The following is a 24,394-nucleotide window of genomic DNA, read 5'->3' on the forward strand; positions in this document are numbered from 1 at the left end:
AAACATGTCAGATAGACAAAAACATAGAAACAACTCAAGTACGACTCAAAATCTAGGAATAATGTTTTAAAATACCAACTATGCTCCTAAGGTTTTAGGGCTATTAATATAACTCAGCCATCATAATTCCAACAAAATATCATAATTCCAACAAAATTAACATGTCATAAGTTCAATCTATTCTTGACTATTTTTACGGAATCAGTTTTGAAGCTATACGTAGAATCAGTTTGTATGCTTATTACTAGAATCAGTTCATGTGACAACCCGTTCCAAATTTTACGTTTTTATTTTATTTTAAAAGCGTGAATTTACTAAATTGCCCTAGAGGCAAGGACTTTGACTTCCGTTGACCATCGACTTGAGAGATGTGGGACTTATTCTTTAAGCATATCCTCGTAGTACTCTTTGGTACGAACGTATAGGCGAAAGCCGTTTGCGCGTCCGGATTATAACGATATAGTTACGGACGTTCGAAATTGGTTATTCAAGGTTTAGTATGTATTTAAATTAAACCCCCACTTTGTGGGGGAAGCCCAAAAATTAGAAACGGAGGGAGGAAAAAAAAAAAAAAAAAAAAAAAAAAAAAGGAAAAGAGCTTCCCGTGCACCCATACCCGCGCCACCACGAGACCATCTTCCAAGGCCGATTCCGGCCAACTCCGGTGGAGTTTTTCGATGCCACCACCACCATCTTGAAGCTCTCGTTCCCCTCTACAAAACCCACCCAAGAACCACCTTGATTGACCATGGTATGAGGCGGTTTGAGGCCACGAAAGTTGACGAAAATCAATGGTGCTCCGGCCACCCTTTTTCGATTTTCCGACAAATCGGCAAAGCAATGGCCGATGCCACCACTTGGGCTTTGTAGCCCATCATCCCAGGAGCAAAACCCAACCAACCTTGACCCCGTTGGACCACCGTAGACGACGAATCGACGTCGGGAAGTTTTAGGCATCCGCCGGCTTCGTAGGCAAAATTGATCATCTTCCGTCCACTTTTGGACTTCGTGGCAGGGACCAATCATTCAGGACGCCTCGATGTGTGCGCTAGAGAATCATAGCGTGGACTCCAAGTAAGTGGATCTTTTCCTTTTTATCGTACATATTATTGAGAGTTCTATCGACACTTTTAAATTGATTAGGTATATTACTTTCATATATAATTATTGTGAATGCTTGAAGTACGATATGAACTACGAATGGCTTGATCCCTATTTAGGGTACGTAGGCAGTCTAACGAGACGTTAGATGCAGCCATAAAATATTTGAGACCAAAGCCTTGCTTGGGAAATTGAGTAAGGCGAAGGAAATTGGTAAAGGCAAGTTTTAGTTTTATGAATTAGTTAGCTAAATTAGTGTTAATTGGGTCGTCATGGATAATTATCCCTGAAAATAAGTAGTTTGGGAGTAATGCGTTATTGATTGTACACTTCTCACTGTATTGTTTATAATTGAACATGCTACGACATGGTTGAGTATTAGATTGCATCATAGTATATCAATATGTATATTACTTGCATATAATTATTGGGAATGCTTTCAAGTGCAAAGGTGAACTCAGGACACCCAGGTAAGTTCAGGTGAGTTTATGGTACTAGTTGAATCGATTGTGTTATAGCATGACTACAGTTATGTGTTAGGCAACTTCGATACTGTCGTACTGGTTGCCATGAGTTGCACATGTTATATTGAGATGCATTGAGAGCTCATAAACATGCACCCCCGGTGTTAGTGCTCCCGCCCGTGGCCAGGGCATAGTCCTTCACGTGATGTTCACCTCCCGCACCTTATGCTCACCTTGGATTCAAGGTAGGTGCACAGTCCTGTCGTACAGACCACTTTAGGTGGTTCCGACTCGTAGGTGACCCGCGATTATTCGCCCAGTCTTCACGTGATCGTAGCACTTGAGCTTATTTATTTACACCCAATCCTGTCGTACAGACCACTTTAGGTGGTTCCGACTCGTGTGCAGGTATACTTATTGAGCTATATGCTAGCCAGGATTGATGAGATATGGATAAGTCGTACAGGTCACTATAGGTGACTCCGACTTATATGCTAGCCAGGATTGATGAGATATGGATAAGTCGTACAGGTCACTAGAGGTGACTCCGACTTATATGCTAGCCAGGGTGGATGAGATATGGATAAGTCGTACAGGTCACTAGAGGTGACTCCGACTTATATGCTAGCCAGGATTGATAAGATATGGATAAGTCGTACAGGTCACTAGAGGTAACTCCGACTTATAGGCTAGCCAGGATTGATAAGATATGGATAAGTCGTACAGGTCACTAGAGGTGACTCCGACTTATATGCTAGCCATGATTGATGAGATACGGATAAGTTGTACATGTCATTTTAGATGACTCTGACTGATATATCACTTTGTATTGATTTAGTTCATTTGGCCTACTTATTAATGTATGGTGGAGTTAATGGCAAACCGTGGTTTTGGTCATTTCTGAGTATGGTTTGGATATATGTATATATGTTGTACTGTCTTATGGAAAACGATACGGGTTTTACATTAGGGCATTACTTTTAGAGAGGTAATAACTTTGGGAAGCTTGGTTTTATTGCTTACTCACACCTTCTGTTTGGTGCCCTCCAGGTCTTAGCTGCTGAGTTTGTATCGACAACAATCTGTGGTGAATCTTAGTATTAATGGATATTTTTGAGGGTATGATTCTTACCCATACTACTGTACCTTACTTATGCTCTGACATCGCGTGTGAAATGGGTTCGCTCCCACTCGTAGCGCACTCTGGTACTTAGACACTTTTAGATTCAAATTTATTCACTTTTTGTACACTATCACATTTTATGGCTTCGTCACCTTCCAGGTGTCGGCCAGCACAGCTCGATTCAGGGTCCAAGTGGACTTTCTGGGTCGGGGTGTGTCAGTTCAACCCGTTCTTAACCATTTTTCCAGAATCAATTCAACCTATCTTCAACCATTTTTGCAGAATCAATTCAACATGCCCTTGATCATTCTTACAAAATTAGTTCAAACCGTATTTGACCATTTTTGCAGAAACAATTCAACCCATCCTCCACCATTTTTGCAGCATCAGTTCAACTCGTCTTCGACCATTTATACAAAATTAGTTTATCTCATCCTCCACCATTTTAGCAGAATCATCCCGTCCTCAACCATTTTTGCATAATCAATTCAACATGTCCCAACCATCTTGCAGATTCAATTCAATCCGTCATTAACCATTGTTGTTGAATCGGTTCAACCAGTCATCTACCATTTTTACATAATCAGTTTAACGCGTCTTCGACCATTTTTGCACAATCAGTTCAACCCACTTTCTACTATTTTTGCAAAATCAGTTCAACTCGCTATCCACCATTTTACAAAATCAATTCAACAGTCTTGGACAATTTTTGCAAAATTAATTCATCCTGTCTTCTTCGACTATCGTGAGATTTCATATTTTTTTAAATATATATTTATTATTATTATCATTTTAGAAAGTTGTCATTGGGTTTTCTTATATATTCTATATATACTAAAACTCGGTGAAAAACACTGTTCACGAGCAGTGTAATGGCTTAAATGCCCCTTGGTGTGTACTTTGTTTCCCGTGGTCTTACCTGCTTGGTACAGTTAAATGGCAAACTTGCCCAGAGATCCACGCGTCGGTCCGCTTCAATACAATGGAAAAGTCAGGTACTGCGTTTGGTTCCAGACTCCTATACACGTGTTGCTCATCGGGAAGGAAAGACGGATGGAAAAGCCGAGCCCTCTCTCAAGCATGCAAGAAGGTTCGTCTCTCTCTCTCTCTCTCTCTCTCTCGCTCTCAAACCTCAACTTCTCTCTTTCACTTTCTCCATTTTGCTGAAAAACCACCCAATCAATAAACGCTTTCGGTTTGATTCGAAAAAAAATTTTACCCATAAAGGATAGCATTTCTTGGTGAGTTCTTCGGATCTTACATCTGGGGTTTTCTTTTGTTCAAATATGGGGTTTTGTGATCATGGTTTTCCTTTTCTTTTTTTATTTTTTTTAATTTAAGATTTTATTTGGGTTCTCTGTTTTCAGATGATTTTTGCATCCCTGTAAACCTAGATTTCTCGGCGCTATGTGGAAGGTCATAAAATTGGTTTCCAAGGTTTTTTTTCTTCCTGATCTGGCGATTGTTGATGCAAGGGTTTCAGAGCATTTCCCAATCTCTCCTTACACAGGTAACTAAATCTCACTTCTTCTCAAGTACCCAGAGGTCAAATATTTAATTTTTCACTGTACTTAATCTCTTTTAGCAACCTCCAGTTGTCCTCTGCTTTTCTCACTCTCCAGTGTTCATCAACACCATCAGGTCTCTACCTCTACCTCTCTCTTTCTCTCTCTATATCTCTGATATGTTTATACATGTCGTTGTGTATCTATATATCAGGTTGAAAAAGTTGTTAATTTGATTAATTTTGTTAGGGAAATTATTTATTTTGGTGATGGATATCGTGTTTTGGATATACTAACAATTTTGTTTTGCAGTAAATTGCAATGGGTTGTCCACGGTTTGCCTGGTAAAACCATATTTTGCGTGTAGGTTTATTCGTAGACGAGTCTATGATTTTTCAGGAGTTGCAGCATTGTTGGTAAGGTTTGAGCATTTTCATCACATTAGCTATTCCGTTCATCAGTCCAATATGTTCTTATCCCTTGCACTCCGTTGTTTATGTTTGGAATTTGTGATTAGAAATTGGAGAATTAACTTCTTGATAATTGCATGTGTTTATGCCCCCTCATGATATCATGAGATCTAATGAGATTATTTGCGATCTGGTTAAATACATAGTAATAAGGACAATAGTTCATATTTTTAAGGAAGGTTAATGGTTCTGGGTTTTTACATTTATTGTTAACAACTATAATTGTTATGGTTGATTATTGTTCTTTTAGTCTCACTGGGTTTCTTTGTTCAATGGTTTGGTCCATCTAATTAAGTTTCTCACCAGAGATCTCTGCTAGCACTGCTCTTCTCTTGGACCAGGTACAACTTCTTTGACTTCTGTTTGTTTCCAAGAAAATTTAGAGCTCGAAAGTGTGTAGAACTATAGAAGTAAAAATAGTCTCAATCTTTCTATTGTCCTGTCCAAAAAGAAATTGAATTTTGAATTTGTGTTTTGGCATACCCTTTACTAGAATTTTGTGATTTGGGAATTGTAGAAGTTGGTGGCCATTCAAAACCCATTAACTCGGATGAGAATTAAGAGTAATTTGAAACCAGACAGCAAGGAATTGCAAGTGGGTAATGATAATGATAATGGTGAGGATAATGATGATGACACAAATCCCCTATTTTGCATATGGTTTTGAAGATTGATTTTTTTTTTTTTCATTTTTGATTTTTCTTTTTTGTATTTTTTAGCAGGTGTTGTTTTGGTTTTTCATTCCTTATCATCGCTACTACAAAAAAGGTTAGTTTTGTTTTCTACATTTAAAGAGTGTTTAAAGAAAAGTTGCATGTAATTGATTTTCTGCTATAATGTTTTGAAATTTCTTATTTATATTGTTCTACATATTCTTGGTTTGCATTTATTTTATGTGATGGTATTAGTGCTTGCTTTTGTTTTTACCCAGCTACCTATTTGTTGCTTTGGGTTGTAATTTTGTAAATACAATGCGCAAAGCAACTAGAACCACCCTGAAAAGTTTAAACATACAAGGAAGCCATAGTTCTTTTACTTCAAGCGGAATTGAAATGTCTAATAAAAAAGTTTGTTGCACTAACAACGAGCATCAACATTGTGGATTTTATTTGTTCCCTAAAAGTACTATACCAGCCAATAGAAAAAAATAAAGCCGCAATGATGAAAAAATTTGTAGAAGTCAAAACAAACGATAAAGAATCCTTACACCATTGAGCCATGACTGAAATAAATTTGATACTAATTTTATGTGTGCACAGTTGAATGTGAAACAGTGTAATTAAATGTGAAACAGTATGTTTTCAGTACCTTGGTATATAGTACAAGATTGGGGGTAATGACACCAATAAAAACTGGGGTTGTAATAAGTAACTTTTTCTCCGTTCTTTATTGTAGTACTATAGATTCAAATTTATCATTGTGCATTTTTTATTTTTCTGCACAGTTGGATGATTAGGTTTTGTGCAAAGTGAATCATTCGAATGCTCAGAATGTATTATATTCGTAAATTCCAGCTAATGCTGCTCTAACATGATACAAGAGACCAACACTTTCATCCATATGTAAGTTCCTCTAATAAGTACTTTGCACAAATGCTTTACAAATTTGAGCTTTTATCTTCTAATTATTTTATGCAGGGGTTTTTATTACTTTTTCTTTGATTGGAAATTTGGTGGTTTCTTAAGTTACAATGATATCAAATTAGAGTTTTCTAATTTTCTGATTGGTGTTTTTGTAGGGAGTGCTAATATACTTATATTTTTTATCTTTGAAATAGGTAAATGCTATTTTTAATGTTTCAGTTCTGGCATGTTTGGTTCTTTGAATTCTGTAGTTTGCTTGCTTTTTCATTACTTCGTGATTTTCATTTTTCAGTGTAATTAAATTCTTGAATTTTGCATATTGAACTAATGAAGTTCATTCTGAATTTCCAATTCAACATTATAACATTATAAAATTGTTTTGCAAAGAAATTGTGTGTTCTTCATGTGCATTCTGTTGGAAATGTGCCCTAAAACCAATCATATGATGATACTTTACGGACATTTCACAAAGTTAAACTAATATAGTTTAAATGTAAAGGGCAAAGATTATTATTTGAGCCGTCTCATATAAATGTTATATGCTTAAACGATAAATCCAAGGAATATGTGATTGGAAGAATGCGATCTAAAGAAGTTAGATTCATGAGACCATTCTTTCGTTGACGCATCCTAAACGTTCCTGATCATAGGATTGTCAATTGGGCATTGACAGTCCGTTAAGATCAGTACATGCTATGTCTTCTCTCAGGGAGAGTGACTAGTCTCGAGTCATTGGTGTGTGTGACATCAAGACAAGTACGTAGGTGCTCAATAGAGAATGAGTTCACTGAACACGATCAACGAAGAGTTCTCATATTCATGTCACATGAGAACTCATGGTTGGGATAATGCAAATTAGTCATTTGACCTAAGGCATCACAGTTGTCTTGTGGTTAGGTCCTTAATCTTTGATTATGTCAAAGTCACTCCATCAGGAGGGTGTCCACGACATCGTTGGGGTTAAGCCACTTAGCCATGGAGGCAAGTGAATGCGCAACAAGGGATCTCTAACCTTCAAACTGTTTGAAGGAGAATACTCTATGATATGATTAAGAATCTTTGGCCAAAGTATGAATGAGATTTAGGAATGTGTTCCAAATCACATTCAAGGTAATCATATAAGCACAAGACTCACATTGGATAGTAGATATGAATAAACTATCAAACCAAACAATGTGGTCAAGAGTATTGTATTAGAGAAAGACCGTATTGCATTTGTAATCCTAGAACTGAATAGGTTCTCCACCTCTTCTGATTAGCTTGGGTAACCATGACATGCTGCTAGGCGTCAACCATGGTTTGTGGAAGCCCTAAAAGTGTATTATCACTAACGGGAGAATTGAAAGTAAGTTCCAATTCACAATCGATTTGAAAGAGTTTGAATCGCCCACTGCCTCGCTAAAAGGAACCTAATGGATCGTACACCGTGTATGGTAAAGATTGAAGATTCAACGGAAATGAGTAAGAATAATTAAATGGTTTAATTATTTATGGCAAGGATTAATTAATATGTTAATTAATCAAACGAATAAGTTCGTTAAAGACCTCGGGATAGTTTTGGACCTTAAGGCCCAATGGGCTTCGAACGTCAAGTCCATTGACTTAAGTTGTATGACAACTAAATGAATAATGATTCACAAAGGCCCAAATAGCCCAATAAATCCCCTTAGGCCGGCCATTTAGAGGAGGGTAGTGAACTTGGCTTAATTGCAAGTTTGCCACTCCATTGTGAGGTGGTATAAAGACATCTTTATAGCCATTTCATCCTTAGGGTTTTCTTAGGAGTAAAGATGAGAACACAAACCTTCATTTGCTCTCAAAGAGGCCGGCCACCTTGGAGGGATCATCTAGCAATCAAACTCCTCCAAGGTCACTCATTTCTTCTACAATATGCCTTGGTGTGGAGACTTAGAGGTTCTCAATTTTGAGAACTTGGAGAAACCTTTTCATCCATCCAAATCCATGGATCTAAGATGCAAGGAATGAAGGCCCTCTCTTTGGGTGATTAGCCTTTGCTTATGCAAAAAGGAATCTACAAAGGTATTGATTTCTCAACTCACTTTGTTTTGAGTTGAGTCTTGGTTCACCTATCTACTAGGCTTTGAAGTTCATGGGTTAAGTTTTGTTTTTGAGTGCATATAAACATGATTCCGCCTTTTAATTGTTAATTGCATGTTGTTGATGTTGCTCAAATGAACTTGTTTTTCACAAATCTTCCTTCACATTCTTCATTGTTTGTACTTTCAATTCAAGATAATGCAGTATATTTTCAACAGTAACCAATGATATATTCTCAGAGAATTGTGGCAGGATGCCCACGATGTGTTATTTAGGGGACTTTGAGTGGAATAATTTTGTGATGGTTATTAGTTTGAAACATTGATGTTTCCTAGTTATTTGACTACCTTTACATCTCTTTCATTTAAATACTTGATTGGGAGCTTAATCTTTCTTTTGGTATCTGTTTAGTTTTCTTTTGTTGGCTGTGTTTTGTATCTCCTTAACAACAGTAAGCAAGTGAAAGCTATAAGTTATCTATTACCGGTATCCATTTTAAAAAATCATGTGGTAGATGTTATTATTTGAGATTTCTTATTATTGTAGTGGTGTTGTGTTAACATTTCTTTTGCAATTTGATACTTTTCTATTTACACATTTCTTTACATGCAATTTAATCTGCATAGTTGTGATTTCGTAAATTGATAAAATTGATATTTTGATTCTACAACTTTGTAACTGAATGAAAATGGTTTCAACTTTGCGATTTGCTAGTTTTTAATCCAACAAGAAAGATGAAGGTTCGTGCGTGTTGAGTGTGGAGGAGTTAAAGTAGGTGAGTTCGAAAAATGTAAGAATGCAGGAATGTAAGTAAGATAAATTTTTTTCACATGCACATCATCTTTTGTATATAGATTGTATCAATCAAATCTTTCGTATATAAAGATTTATTCAGCATTTTCTGCCATACAATCTTTTATATCTTCGAAACAAATTTTTCACACAATTTGTGATCCCGCAGCAACGGCCAGGTAAAACTATCTAGTACATATACTAAAACTGGGTTCCCCTTGTATATGCTAAAACTGGGTTTCCCTCTCGCACTGATTTTCACTGTTCGTGAACAGTGAAATGGCGGTAATGCTCTTCGCTGCTGCTGATTCTCAACATGTTGATCATCGCGTAATGCGAAGGATGATGCAAAAGCCAAAGCCAGCTCTCTCTCTTTCTCAAAGATTCCTCTCTTCTTCTTCCTTTGATCTGACCAATCAGAGTCAGATTCTCTTTTCCAACACCCACATCAAATTTGGTAGGGTTTCCACGACCTCCTAAAACCTTTTGTTTTGCCAGGCAAGTCATTATTTTTTAATTTCCCCCATAATTTTATGCTAGTGTGGCCTGTTTCCCGTCCTGATTCTCTCAGTCTTTGCTCCATCTTCTCGAGCTCTCTCTCGCATCTCATCCATTTTATGCTAATTGAAGAGCTCTTTCATCTTCCCCAATACTGGCGTTTTCGAAAATTTCACTGTATTTCGTAGATTGGAGCCTTCTGTAATGACCGGAGCTGTTGGGATTTTGAAAAAAAATGGCAGTAATTTTTCTTTTGGGTTTCGTCTCTCTGGTATTTATACTGAACCCAAAACCCCAAAAGATTTGAACTTTCAGGTAAATTAATTTAGCTTTTTCTGATTTTTTTTTTCTTTTCTTTTTGGAGAATTTTGTAAACACGAAAAGTTCCTGAAACAAGAAACAAGAATACGTTTACAAAATATATTTTGTGTTTAATGATTTTGGGGTTACAATCTCTTTGTAATTTGATCATTTGATTCTATCTTCGTAGGGTGTAGGTTTGTGGATGAGCTGTTGATCCAAAGGGTCATCGGGGCTTGATCTAGGGATGAACAGTTGATGAACGGATCTTCGAGGGCTTTTGGGCTTGATCTTGAAGACTGGGTGTATGGATTTCTTCAAGGGCTTTTGGGCTTGATCTTGAAGAACGATTGGATGTGTGAATTTGTTGAGGTTGTTGATCCAAAGGGCCGTTGGGGCTTGATCTTAGGATGAACGGATGATGAATGATGAACACTTTCTTCAAGGGGCCGTCGGGGCTTGATCTTGAGTCGGTGGAAGTTCTTCAAGGGTCGTTGGGGCTTGACCTTGAAAGAGGATTTTACGAAGAACGAAGAGTGTTTTCTTGATTCTTCGGGATTTGCTTGAGAGCTTTAGAGTTTCAAAGCTTCAAGGTTTTGGTGTGATGTAAATTCCTTTCTTTCTCCTTCCTTTTCTTCTCCTCCCAAAATGAATGCCTTGGCTTCCTATTTATAGAATTTCAAAACTTGATTTTTGGATTTAAATAATCAGATGAAATAAATCATTTCTACCAGGTATTGACACGTGTCCTATTTGATGACCTTTCCAATTTATTTCGATTTTTCGTTGAGTCACACGCTACATGTAAAATTTATGTGACATGTGAGCGTTGAAATTTTAATTATTGGTCAACATTCATTTCACCGAAATTTTGATGTCTACAAATGCCCCCACTTCAAGGCGCGTCGTAGACATGTGTTTGTCACCTGTAGAAGATGCGTTTTGAAGTCCCTTAATGTAGATGTCAACCCAAGGGCCGTCGAGGCTTGATCTTGAATTGGGCTGGAAATTTCTTCAAGGGCCATCGAGGCTTAATCTTGAGTTCGACTGGAAGATTTTCTGATTTCCTCCAATCGTTGATTTTCCACAGGCTTAATCTTGAACTGGGCTGGAGGATTCTTTTGGTTTCCTCCAATCGTTGATTTTCCTTTGTGCTACTCTTGAACTGGGCAGCAGGATTCTTTTGGTCTCCCCCGAAGGTCTGAGCTTACTCATTTTTTCTGTTTCTTTGTTCAATCTCTCCAATTCGTATTGAAGAGGGTTAGAGGATAGCTCAGCATATGCAGTTGTTGCTTGTCTCCACATGCTTCAATGTATCATTTTCACTTGCCTTACTTGTTCCCCTTTGCAGAAGTGGTCCCTTCTCTGGAAGTGTATCAACCGTTGAAGATGACTACTCGAGAGTAACGCTAGATAAGCAACCAGGGAATAAATTCCAGGCAGTCGGTTCCAGATTGGAAGACTGACTCCAAGTGCCGGCTGATTGCTTCTTTCACTTTGCCATGCGAGTAAGAACAAGGACAAAGAAAAAAACAGGGAAAGAGCATGATATAAGATACTTTTGCTTTTGACCTTGATGATATGAGATACCTTTGCTTTTGAAGAAGCAGCGAATGGATCAGCACATGTATTTGTTGTGCTTGTCTCCACATGCTTCAATCTACCGTTTCCTCCTGGGTCATCTGTACTCCAGGCATCTGGTATCATCTTTGGGGAAGAAGAAAAAATTGAGTATTTCGAAAGGCTTTGCTGGGAGTGCGCCCTCAGAGGTGAGGAAGAAGTGGGCATTTTCTTCAGGTCTGCCTTGCCATAAAAGATGAAGGTCGACATATATAGGGATTTCCCAATAGCAAGTGGTGGTACTGTTCTTTTACCCTTGTCGACAAACGTCTCTTCGATTTTTTAACAAGCGTCTCTTCGATTTCTGAGTGAACGCCTCTTCGAAAAAGTAGTCACGGGTGCGGCTCTGTCACCACGCTTGTTGGCAAAGGCGCGTAGTTGGGATGATAACCTTCACGTGTTTTCAACTTTGTCAAAGATCTTTTGACAAAGTTGAACGCGTTATCTGAAAAGCCGCGAAAGCGTCGCCGAACTTCACGCAGGAAAATCCGGTTTTTTGAATCGGTGGTCGTGTCGCCTTGGCTTTTTATAGAGGTATCGATCACCTCCAACATGTACACTTTGAAGATCGCCCGTTTGTGAAAATCGTCTTCGGCCCTTTCTGATTTTACTCCATCCACCTTTCTCTTTTAACCCTTTGACAATGGCTAACCTGTCTAACATTTGCTTAGATTTGAGTCTCAGCAGTGATCCGAGTGCGCCGCGTCAGGTAAATATATGGTGCCCTTCTTTCTTATCTTCTAATGGCCCTTTGACAGGTGAAGATTCTGTGATGAAGGACGCAACAACAGCTACGATAGTAGCTAGGAACCTCCTCACTCCTAAGGATAGTAGGCTGCTTTCAGGACGGTTCGATGAGTTGGCCGTTCAAGAGTCCCTAGCTCTCAGCGTTCAGTGTGCAGACTCTGTGTCCAACATGGGCCAACGCCTACTTGCTCGATCCCGTCAAGTTGAATCATTGATGGCAGAGGTGGAAAGTCTTAAGCAAGAGATCAAGCAGCTTAAGTACGAGAATAGAAGTTTGCACGTGCTTGCAAATAACTATTCGACGGGCATGAAGAGGAAGCTTGATGAGCTGCAAGAATCTGAAGGTCGGATTCAAAGTGACCGTCAAAGGCTTGCGGCTTATCTCCAGAGGCACCTTTTTCCTGGGTCATCCAGCGTTCCACCAAGTATTGAGGCCTCGAATGATCTCTCTTCGATGCCTCCTGCTTCGATGCCTCCCGCTCTGATGCCTCCTGCTCCTAGAGTTTTGCCAAGTAATGGGGCTTCACGTAAACATCTTTTGTGAAAGCTCCATCTTTTTTTTTTTTTTTTTTTTTTTTTTTTTTGTACGCACTTGTTATTTCTCAGAGATCAATGAACATGCTTTATTTTATTCAGTGTATTGTGCTAAATACAGATAAAACATATATATCTCCAAGATGTGTTATTTCCTTTTTTTTTTTTTTTTTAAACACACTTTTGCAAGTGATGCCGTGCACCACCTTCTCCTTATTTTCTTCTTGACTTGCTAACAGTAGCTTGCCATTGTGAGTGGTTTCAGCTTTTGGCATTGTGAGAGCCGAATGCCCTCCAATCTGCCATTTTAAACAGTTGGCATTTTACAGTGCTTCCCAACATCATCGTTACTTCCCAACATCATTATTACTTCCAAACATCATCATTACTGCCTTTTTATTTTTTTATTTTTTTACCTTCATCATTGCTTCCTCTTTTCCTTTTTCTTTTGACTTGCTAATAGTAGCATGCATCATCTTTTTTTTTTCTTTCTGTATAATTGCTCTCCGGCACCATCAATACTTTTCTTCTTTATTATTATTTTGTTTATTTATTTATTTTTATTTATTTTATTTATTTTTTATTTATTTATTTATATATATATATATATATATATATATATATGGTGCTCTGCAAGCTAGGTTTGTGGGTGAAAACCCAGGCCGAGTTCGAGAGAAGACGGAGGAGGAAGGGGTGTCCGTGCTGCTGAAGCTGATCGGTAGAAGGAGAGGGCTCGCAGAGGAGGACGAAGACGGACAGAGAGCTGGAGTCGAGCTTGGAGGTAGTGCAAAGCGTCGAGCTTCACGATCGGCTAGTCGTTTGACAGCGGTCGTTGAATTTCTTCTCCAATTCAAATGCAGCAGCAGAGGCAAGAAGATGGATGAGGTCTTTGGGTGTGAGTTGACAAACTTTGGTTTTGTTGATCACATTCAAAGGCAGCAGCCATGGCGGAGGTCGATGATCGAAGGGAGAAGGTCGCGCTGCTCAACCTTAGAGAGAGACAAACTGCCCATACAGCAGCATAAAGATCTTACTGGGGTAAATGGGCAGAATAGAGAGCATGGACGAAGAGCTCGACGAAGACGGAGACGGCTCGGGGTTTGGAAATGAACATTTTTGTTGATTGTTCGGATGAAATATCTTCAGCAGGCTTAGCAGCATCTTGATCGACGGCTTTAGCGGTTTCACCAGTGGATTCTCCTTCAGTTGCAGGAGTGGTGCTCTTAATAGATCCGACCTTGACATTATTATTATTATTATTTTTTTTTTTTCATGAACTTGTAAATGTCTCCATCGGTGGAGATGAAGAAGGAACACTCCGCGGGAGGAGTTGACAGCGGCAAAGACGGATAAGACGGCAAACGTCTCCAATTGTGGAGAAGAGGAATGAGCAAGCTCAAGGACCAGGTTTGTGGGGTTGGTGTGAATTGGTGGTGCATGTTTCCACCTCCACTCGAGGACGCTTTGACTCGGCGTCGCTAACAAGTCGGGCGGCGATTTCCTGAGCTTTCTGCTTGGCCAGTAGGATGCTGATGCTGCCTCATTTTTACTGTAAATGGACAATAGATCTTCACAGAGCTCAACATCAGGCGAATCGAACCTTCCTTTGGCTCTTCTAAACTGAGCAAGAACAAGCTCAACCTGTTCCTTAACTTCATCAGATATGTCGAGATTTTCATAGGAAAGTCCACTTAAAGCTTGCTCCAATCGAGCTGTCACCTCATGAAACTTCATCATAATTTGCTCCCTTTCCCAAAACCAGGTAAATCTTGCTGCTTTCGCCTCCGAATCTGAGCAGCTCCTTGGCCGATTCCAGAGCTTCCATGAACGAAAGCAAGGCCTTCAGAGTGTCCTGAGAGACTTCCTTCTTGCTATCCCTAATCTCCTCGAACATTGGGGTCAGCAGCTTCAACCTCCTCACCAAATTGCAGTACTGCTTCTTGACCACACACATGTAGTCGGAAATCGAAGCTATTTCGTTGATCGTGTCGATCAGGCTCAGCACCAGAGCTCCCCTGTCTTCCTCCATAGCTGGGTCGCCACCGATCTCGGCCATAACAGCACTGTTTGTGGTGTTTTGCGTCTGATGAGCCTGGACTTGTCGGAGAGACCGAGTCGACTCAGTCGTGTTAAGTTGGAGAGCGAGTCCGGGATCGATCCGGAGAAAAAGTTGTTGGAGAGGTCGAGCGTTTGTAAATACATGAAGTTCTAGGATAGGGAGGAGAACGAGCCGGAGTAAGCGGCCTGGTCAAGGGTGAGCTCGGTGAGTACGACGATCGTGTGGGCTGCTGGTACAAGTAAAACGGCACTGAACATGATGGGCATACAGATTGTAGCTGGTTCTTCAAATTTGACAATTTCACTGTTGGGGAGCTGGAATCAGGAAACACCCATAACACTACGTAGCACCATATCCCATCAGTAAAAAAATCTACTTTTTCTATTAGAAGGCCAAAATCGAGGATGATTCTGCAAATATCGCACCCGAGGCCAGTCTTGTCCGGGCAATTGACGGTGATGATGCAGGGAGAGGCGAGGTGGAAGACGCCGGAGCAGCCATTGACGGCGGCGAGTATGGAGTTGTAGTCGAGGAGGTCAATCTGCAAGAGACGGATGCGCGACTCTGCTCCCTCTATTAACGCTTCTAGATGCTTCGTCTCGCCCTCGTCCTCAAGATCCTTGACGGTGGCATGGACGGTGTAATGACCAGCGACTCTTGGATGAAGCTTTGCTGCTTCTTGGGCGCCAAAGCATAGCCTATACCGAACCTCCGCTCCGCCATTGAATTGCAACACAATGAATCCACCGAATGCTATACAAAACGCTCATATAATCCCGCATACAAAATCGGAGCTCCGAAGACGAAACCCTAATTGGTAGTTTCTTGGTTGTTTTGGAGCTTTGAAGAAATCGAAAATTGCAGACGGAAGAGAGAGACAGAGAGAAAGAACAGGGCGGAGAGGGAGAAGAGAGTAAAGGCAAAGACTTTGGGGAGTTTGTGGGGGAAAAGAGAGAGACGATGTTGAGATGCAAGTCACGGAAAGAAATGGAAGGAGCAGGGATTTGGGACTTGGTGTGCAACATGTGGGCCTAGCTATTGGGTTGTGTTCCTTAGCTGGGGCTTGTGTGCGGATGGGCTTCATGCGAGGGACACACACATAACACATATACACATTTTTTTTTTTTAAAATTTTTTTTTTTTATTTCATCTTTTTTTTTTTTTTTTTTTTTTTTTTTTAATACAAAGTAATATTTTTTTCTCCTTGTAATAAAATTGACTTTTATTTGTAAGTCTTTAATAAAATTCCTTTTTTTTTTTTTTTTTTTTTTTTTTTTTGATGATGTGATTGTACTTGAAGTTTTGAAGTTTTGAAGTTTCAAGTTGCCTACGTACCCTTGGTTGAGGAGGGATCAAGTCATAACGTAGTTCAAATGAGTGATGGTTTTGATGATGATTTTGCCGTACACAGTTTATGCTCTTGCGGGCCACGAGCGTTTGGTGCCGTTTGCAGTTTTAGCTCATGCAGACAAGGAGCTTTTGGTGTTGCCTTTTATGCTCGTGCAGACCAGGAGCGTTTTGAATTTGTCAAACGATCTTAGAGAGGCATTCCTTGCAATCTTCATAGCAAGGAGTCTTGACTGAGTGATTGAAGAAGTCTTTGGGGAAGAAATCGCGCATCGTGATGGCAACGGACGATCTTTGTGTCATAACTTCATCATCCTCAACACTTTCATGTAGCTCTGAAGGTTGACGGTAGCTGCTTTGCCCCCTTTCCGATTGGTGAACTTGTGGAGGAGACCTATGTTTCTTGTGCATTTTCTTTGGAGTGACATAAGTCCATCCTTCAACTTCACTTGACTTGACTGACATGGTTTTGGAGCATGCCCCCAGCGGTTGAGGTGAAGATTTTGAGTTCAAAGAGCCAGAAGTGACGGTGGTATAGTTTGACTTCACCACATCATTAAGATCTAGCTCGATGATCCCTTTCTGAGCCAACTTCATGATGAGATCTTTTAGCACAAAGCACTTTTCCGTCGGATGACTAATGAAGCGGTGGAATTTACAGTACCTTGGACTGTCAGTACGGTTCATATCTTCTGGCCGTTTGCACTCAGGTAGGTCGATCACCTTTTTGTCAAGTAAGTCTTTCAACATGGCAACCACGTCAGAGTCGGGGAATGGATAAGTCTTCTCCTCAAGCTCATTCAAAGTGCGTTTACGTATCTCTTGATCACGAAAAGCTTCGGTTTGAATCGCCTTACTTCGTGTATAGATTTTGACTGGAGTTGTGTTGACCGTCATTGCTTCCTTGGTGGGTTTCCACGTAGCCTTATCCACCTTTGGCCCCAAAACTTTGTCATTCTTGTAGTCGGCGATCTGTTCTTTCTTCCCATGACGGGTGATGCTTAACTTCATATCATGGGCACGGGTGGCTAACTCCTCAAATGTTCGTGGTTTGATGCCTTGAAGGATGTAGTGTAGTCCCCACTGCATGCCTTGAACACACATCTCAATGGCAGAGGTTTCAGAAAGCCGATCTTTGCAATCCAGGCTTAATGAACGCCATCTATTTATGTAGTCGACGACAGGTTCATCTCTCCACTGTTTCGTACTGGTCAGCTCTAGCATGCTTACAGTACGACGAGTGCTGTAGAAACGGTTGAGGAATTCCCTTTCTAGCTGGTCCCAATTGTTGATAGACTCAGGTTCGAGGTTAGTGTACCAGTCAAAAGCGTTACTTTTCAGCGAACGCACGAACTGTTTGACAAGGTAGTCTTCCTATGTCCCAGCATTGTTGCAAGTTTCAACGAAATGGGCGACATGTTGCTTTGGGTTGCTTTTTCCATCGAACTGCATGAATTTTGGGGACTGATAACCCCTTGGCATCTTCAAAGCATCAATCTTCTTGGAGTAAGGCTTTGAGTATAGTACGGAGTCATGCGAGCTTCCTTCGTACTGTGTCTTGATAGTGTTTGCGATCATCTCCTGTAGCTGCTGGATAGAGAGAGATCCCATGAATGCCGTTGCTTGGTCTAGCTTCGGCTTCTCTTCAACTTTCTCCGCTGGTGGCTCCTCTTCTTCGTCGACTTCTTTCTTTAATAGGCCAACATTTGGGTCGACTTTCAAGTCGGGCAGCGCATCTAGTTGGTTGACAAGTGCGGCAATCTGCAAGTCCTTCTCTTCCACAGTTCGTGTGAGCTTTGCGATTGCTTCATTCATCCGAGCTAGCTGCTCCTCGATTGAAGTTGCTCCAGTGGTCATGACTTGCATGGTTGTACTGCCGCTCGGATCAGCGTCGGAGAGTAGGGACTCTGAGTATTTCCTCGGGCTTTCGTCTTCTTTACATTCTTGAACTGTGATGTAGAAAACATCTTGGATCTCCTCTTCAGTGTCGTTCTCTTGGGTTTGTTGGCATGAAGATTTGCCAGTGTGGACGATGATGCGCCTCCTTACCTTCAGTGGTCCGTTTGTGTTGACCTCTAGGATTGCTTGGCGCTTCATCCTTGAAGGAATCAAGCTTCGAGCGTCATCTTTTTCTCCTAACCCATCGAGCTTTTCTTCCTTTGGTGTTGTCTTCCTCTTTCCAAAAGGCTTACCATTATCTTCAAATCTTTCTGAAGCTGATCGTCGCAGAGGAGAGATAGCTGTGTTGCTTTGTTTCTTAGGCTTTAACAACCTTTCAAAAACAGAGCTTTGGGATGTCGGCGCGTTAAGCCTCTTTAAGACAGAGGTTCGGTCTTGACCACCAATGCGATTAAGCACTGAAGTTCTAGAGCTTGAATGGCTCATCCTATCGAAGACCGACGTCCGAGGGGAGGGTTTAGGCTCTTCTTGGTCTTGTTCAATGCTCACGCTGATGTGTTGAGCGCTAGCTTTCTTCACTTTGCTTGAAATCTTCGCGGGTGCATTTGGTGTGAAGCCAAGTCCAGCTTTGTTGTTGTCAACTCCATAATCATGCTCCTTCAACTTCTTTTGAGTCTCGGTGAGGTCGCGATCTTTGTCGTTGACGGTGTTTGAAACCTTTTTTCCAAGATTTGAAGAGGAAGCAAAGTCATGCCTAGCCTTTGACATGAGTTCGTAGGCATTTGGGTTGAAGCCTTCTTCGGTCCTCTTAGTTGGAAGAGAGCTTGGTTTCACTATGACACCATGTTGCGCCTCCAGACGGTTGATGAGTCCGGCGGTTTGCAAGTTTTTCTCCTCTGCAGTCTTTATCAGCCTTGCAATTGTTTCCTTCATCTGAACCAGCTGTTTTTCAATGGAGGTAGTGCCGATAGTCATGACTTGTTCTTTGTTTGAAGCCATGGACTGTGCTTGAATATCCTGAACGGAGACAGAGATGAGAGGTAGAGATTGTCCCAGTGGGCGTGCCAAATTTGTAAACACGAAAAGTTCCTAAAACAAGAAACAAGAATACGTGTACAAAATATATTTTGTGTTTAATGATTTTGGGGTTACAATCTCTTTGTAATTTGATCATCTGATTCTATCTTCGTAGGGTGTAGGTTTGTGGATGAGCTGTTGATCCAAAGGGCCGTCGGGGCTTGATCTAGGGATGAACAGTTGATGAACGGATCTTCGAGGGCTTTTGGGCTTGATCTTGAAGACTGGGTGTATGGATTTCTTCAAGGGCTTTTGGGCTTGATCTTGAAGAACGATTGGATGTGTGAATTTGTTGAGGTTGTTGATCCAAAGGGCCGTTGGGGCTTGATCTTAGGATGAACGGATGATGAATGATGAACTCTTTCTTCAAGGGGCCGTCGGGGCTTGATCTTGAGTCGGTGGAAGTTCTTCAAGGGCCGTTGGGGCTTGACCTTGAAGGAGGATTTTACGAAGAACGAAGAGTGTTTTCTTGATTCTTCGGGATTTGCTTGAGAGCTTTAGAGTTTCAAAGCTTCAAGGTTTTGGTGTGATGTAAATTCCTTTCTTTCTCCTTCCTTTTCTTCTCCTCCCAAAATGAATGCTTTGGCTTCCTATTTATAGAATTTCAAAACTTGATTTTTGGATTTAAATAATCAGATGAAATAAATCATTTCTGCCAGGTATTGACACGTGTCCTATTTGATGACCTTTCCAATTTATTTCGATTTTTCGTTGAGTCACACGCTACATGTAAAATTTATGTGACACGTGAGCGTTGAAATTTTAATTATTGGTCAACATTCATTTCACCGAAATTTTGATGTCTACAAATTTGTTGTTAGAATTTGTGTAAATTGCTGCCATTGTGTTATGAGTTAGGAGAAAAACAGGGTTTCAGATGCAAGGGACGAGATGGTTATGTGTGTTTTGCGTAATTCATGATATTGTATGAAGTTTGGGTTGAGGTATGAATTTACTTGGAAATGTATGTATGCATGTTGAATATGCCGTTTGAGAAACTATGGTTTATTCCTATGTTCGGTAATTATTTTCATTTTATTCTGGATTCGTTCAAGTTGCAGTTTGCATCATTGGAAGATGTTTATCTAATTCCAAGTATCTAATTGATTTTGTACCAATATACAGTACTCAAATGCTCTCAACGAATACCCGCTTTCTCCCTCTCTCTCATGATGATTGCTGTGTATTACCACGCCCAGAGAAGGTGAGAATCCAGCCTTCCCAAACTTGGCCTGCCTTATCGGCTGTGGGGTATCAACAGGTGCACTTGAAATTCCTTATAAAATTTGGTAATTATTATTGACATGGTGTGACGTTTGCTATTAACTATGCTGAAATATTTGAGAAATGTAGAGTAAACAAGAGAGAAAAGGAAATTTAGAGTGAGAATGATATAATAATTGCTTTGTAATTGTATGAATGAATTGACTAATCAACACAGAGAGAGAGCTACCAACTTAAACAACAACTAATCACCTTGCCTAGCTCTCACGACACATACTTAACAGGCTAACAAACACCAACCACTAAACTGATCTGCTGAGCTGGACCATTAATCTCTGTTTATATCTTCACCACTCATCTTTCCGCACTTATCAATATTTGCAAAATCTAGAGTTGCAGAAACCCCATTTTTAACAAATATTATTTTTAGTTGATAATTAATTGATGATTAATCTATTCCATTGTTCATTATTTTATTGCCAAATACTTTGAATATTCATTAGCAAACGATATAGGGTCTACTATTTAATGAATAGAATTTTGATGGTGGATTGCATTTCCTGAGTTATAAATGTGGTGAATCCATTATTTACTAGCTGAATAATCATAATGTTTTGGCCACTTATCTTGAATTTTGTTCAAATTGAAGAAGTCACATGTTTCTTAAGTGGAAACCTGTGTTATTTGAATTTGGCTTTTACACTTGAACTACATTTGTAAATCCCGTGTTGTGCAAATTACTTTACACACCATGACCTGCATTTCTAATTGTTCACTGGTCTACACTTTAGAGATAGTGTACATCAATTTGCTTTTTGTAGTGCATGTGACTGTGATCTTGAATATTTCATATTCTTTGAGATTTTCAGCATTCAGGTTTTGAAAATTCTGAACTTTATTCTTTTGTTTTTCTTCCTGTTTTATCAGGAATTGAGCCATGGTCCTTTGAACAACATTTGGGGCAAGCTGTTTTTATCCCTGCTGGGTGCCCTTTTCAGGTTAAGAATCTTCAGGTAGTTTTCTTTGTAGCTAAATTAATATTTTTGAAGTACCAACTTCGGGTTATTTGAGGAAAATGTGAAGGGTTTAGATTGACTTGACAAGTAATTTATTTAAAGCATCTAATTGCATTTGCTTCTGTATTAATTTTATTTATTGGTCATTAGAAAATGTCGCATAGCAAACATAAAGTCGTCCAATACTACAACGTACATACAATAAAGAAAAAAAGCTATCTTTATATTGGTTGACTTAACGTTTTATGTTGTTTATTTTTGATAATTTCCATTCCAAAATGTTTATACTTTTGTGAGTCATTACATTCTTTATAAGTCCACCAAATTCACATTGTATTTCAATAAATTTTAAATGCTTTGTCTGCGCTCTAAACTTTTTTACTACTATGTGTTAGATATTCTAATTACTAAATCAAATTATCACCATTCCATTTAACAGGAAAAAAAAAAATCCAACATTATTCTTATCATTCACAGATGTGTGCTTCTCAAGCTTTGTTCTATACAAATTTTAATGCACCTAACACTCACTTCAGGATCATTGGCATTGATCAAATAAGGTGACCAAATTCTTATCATTGATCATTCAACACCTTCTCTCTTTGCTTAGTTTTATTCACCCCTCTTAATACTTATTTAACTTTGATATGCTTCAAGTTATTCGTTGGTATAGAACCCACCTCAACTGCTTTCAAAATAATAAGATGCTCCTTTACATAATTATGTGAATTATTTAATTTTCAGAAGAACTTGATTTAAACTTTTTAATATTTACACAGGCAAGGGAAAAGGAATTGATAAAGCAGAAAGCTTTAGAGAAAGCTAGAAAGCTTCAGGTAATAATCGTGAATGTATTTTGGGTTATTCTTCTTTTCATAGGCTCAAAATGCAGTCCTTGTTTTGTGGTTGAAGCTTTCCTAAAAGGTATTAAGATGGCTGTTTTTTTGTCAACTTTCCTTCCTTTTTTGTTGATGGTGGCAATAATACAGGTAAAAAAAAAAAAAAAAACTGCATGTTTCAGAGGAAAAACCACACCAGGGCACACTTGGAAATAGCTGGAGGTATTGGCAAACCTCACTTTGTATATACATGCTTTACAATTCGTGGAAAACCACATGAATCCTAAAAATGATAGTAGCAAATATGATGTATTGGAACTAATATTTTATTAACATCTTTCTTGCGGTGTTGGAGTTATGCCAGGATGGGTAGTTTACCCCTGGTGTGGGTTGGTGGTTGTTTTGTGTTACGATACTTAAAACTAATGGATTTGTTTCTACTCTTCTTCTTGAGTGATAGTATAGTTAATTTCTTATTACTTTCCTACATGTTACATACATATGGTTTATACGAAGTAAGAGTTTCTGGTGATGGGAATTATCAGGTATCTGCGATAAAGAGAATGCAAAGTAATAGGTTTGTCATCTTTTGATTTATATTAATTTCTTAGGTATCTGCAATAATGAGAATGCAAAATAACAGTTCCCTTTTGTTATTGTTTTCGCAAAATAATAATTATGCTATTGATTATATCTTATTGTGTTAATGTGTAGCATAGTACAGTGAGAGTGAAGAATGAATAAGGGTAAGATTTTCAAGCTATCCAAGGGCTTTACCGCTTTAGTATAACAAAATGTTTCGACATTTTAAACTTTTTTTTCCTATTTACTTTTAAATTTTTTTGGCCTCTCGAATATATTTTGTGCATTAGTTTTAAATTTTGGCTTTAATCTCATTAGTTCGATTCTAATTCAATAAATTTGTGTAACATACAGTTTTCTTTCAGAAAAAGAATTGACCTTTGAATAAAAGTTGTAGTCTTGCTTGATAACTAGAGGAATGTCTGTTTGCATTTCTTTAAAAAAAAAAAGAAAAGAAAAAAAAAGTAAGATGTTATTAGTGAAAAAGATGTGGTTTAGAGTGGACATCCTTTTCATTCTGCCAATATAGTTATCATTTCATGTCTACTTTACATCCTTTACATCATTTACAGTTATCTATTAGAAAAAGACTTAGAGTACGTAGATCTCACGGAGAACTAAGCGCAATGGCATTCTAGGATTCATATAGCCGACCTTACTTAGTGGGAAAAAGCTTTGTTGTTGTTTTATCAAACGATAAATTTTGTTAAATGAGACGTTATAAATTTCTTCATATCTAAATTTATTGCGTCTTTTATTTATTTTTTCTTTTGCCTTTCTTGGCTATCAAGAAAACTACAGGGAAACTTTTGACATTCCAGTGAACAACTTTTATCATCTGTTATGAATGTAAATCAAACAATACTTTTTGATACCTTTTTGCATGTATTTCATAATCTTTTATATACAAGTACTACTATTGAATCAAAAGCCACAAAAACTACTTAAATAAACCCACATCTAATCTTTTTGCCATCCACATAAACACTAATCTATGATCTTTTGTATGCGATCCGTATCAATCAAATTTTTTATATGTGAAAATCTTCTTAATGCTGTCAACATAAACAATATTAATCTTTTATATTTTGTATATACAATCGTTCATACAATTTTTTAACCCGCAACAACGTGCGGGTATCAATTGCTAGTCTCTATGTACTAAAACTCAGTGAAGGTGGTCCTATGGAGTATGGATGACCAGTGGGCAGACGATTTTGCCCGTCTTTTTCCTCCGGTTGTTCCTCTTTGGTTTTTGGGGCACCGAAATGCTGCTTCTGCCCATTGCTTCCACGCATCTGTCATCGATGGAATCCTCCATTTGGATTGTGTTCTCGATTTTTCTTTTGCTTTCCGTTGCTTTGGCTAAAAAATCTGGGATGTTCCACCTGCTCCCTTGCTCTTCTTTTCCTCTTTTGGACTCTTCTTTTCAATCGACTTCTCTGTCATTAACTCGCAACCAACTACAACACCGATTCACCCTCCATTTCTCCCGCTTGGCAAAAGAAAATCAAAGGGGTTCACCTTCGTGGGTTCCGTAAGATACTGGAAGCATC

At 39.1% G+C, this 24,394-nt stretch overlaps 1 long non-coding RNA gene and 1 pseudogene across 1 annotated transcript; both read left to right on the top strand.

The window, feature by feature from the left end:
• LOC137744538 (ubiquitin C-terminal hydrolase 13-like) overlaps window positions 1-24,394 on the top strand; it is a 128,463-nt pseudogene that overhangs the window by 24,946 nt on the left and 79,123 nt on the right.
• LOC137744746 (uncharacterized) lies at window positions 19,992-23,119 on the top strand. The gene is made up of 3 exons (XR_011069623.1): window positions 19,992-20,438; window positions 21,329-21,977; window positions 22,197-23,119. It is a non-coding gene; the product is annotated as an uncharacterized lncRNA (long non-coding RNA).

The sequence above is a fragment of the Pyrus communis genome, chromosome 9 (genome assembly GCF_963583255.1).
Source record: "Pyrus communis chromosome 9, drPyrComm1.1, whole genome shotgun sequence".
Taxonomy (NCBI): Eukaryota; Viridiplantae; Streptophyta; class Magnoliopsida; order Rosales; family Rosaceae; genus Pyrus; species Pyrus communis.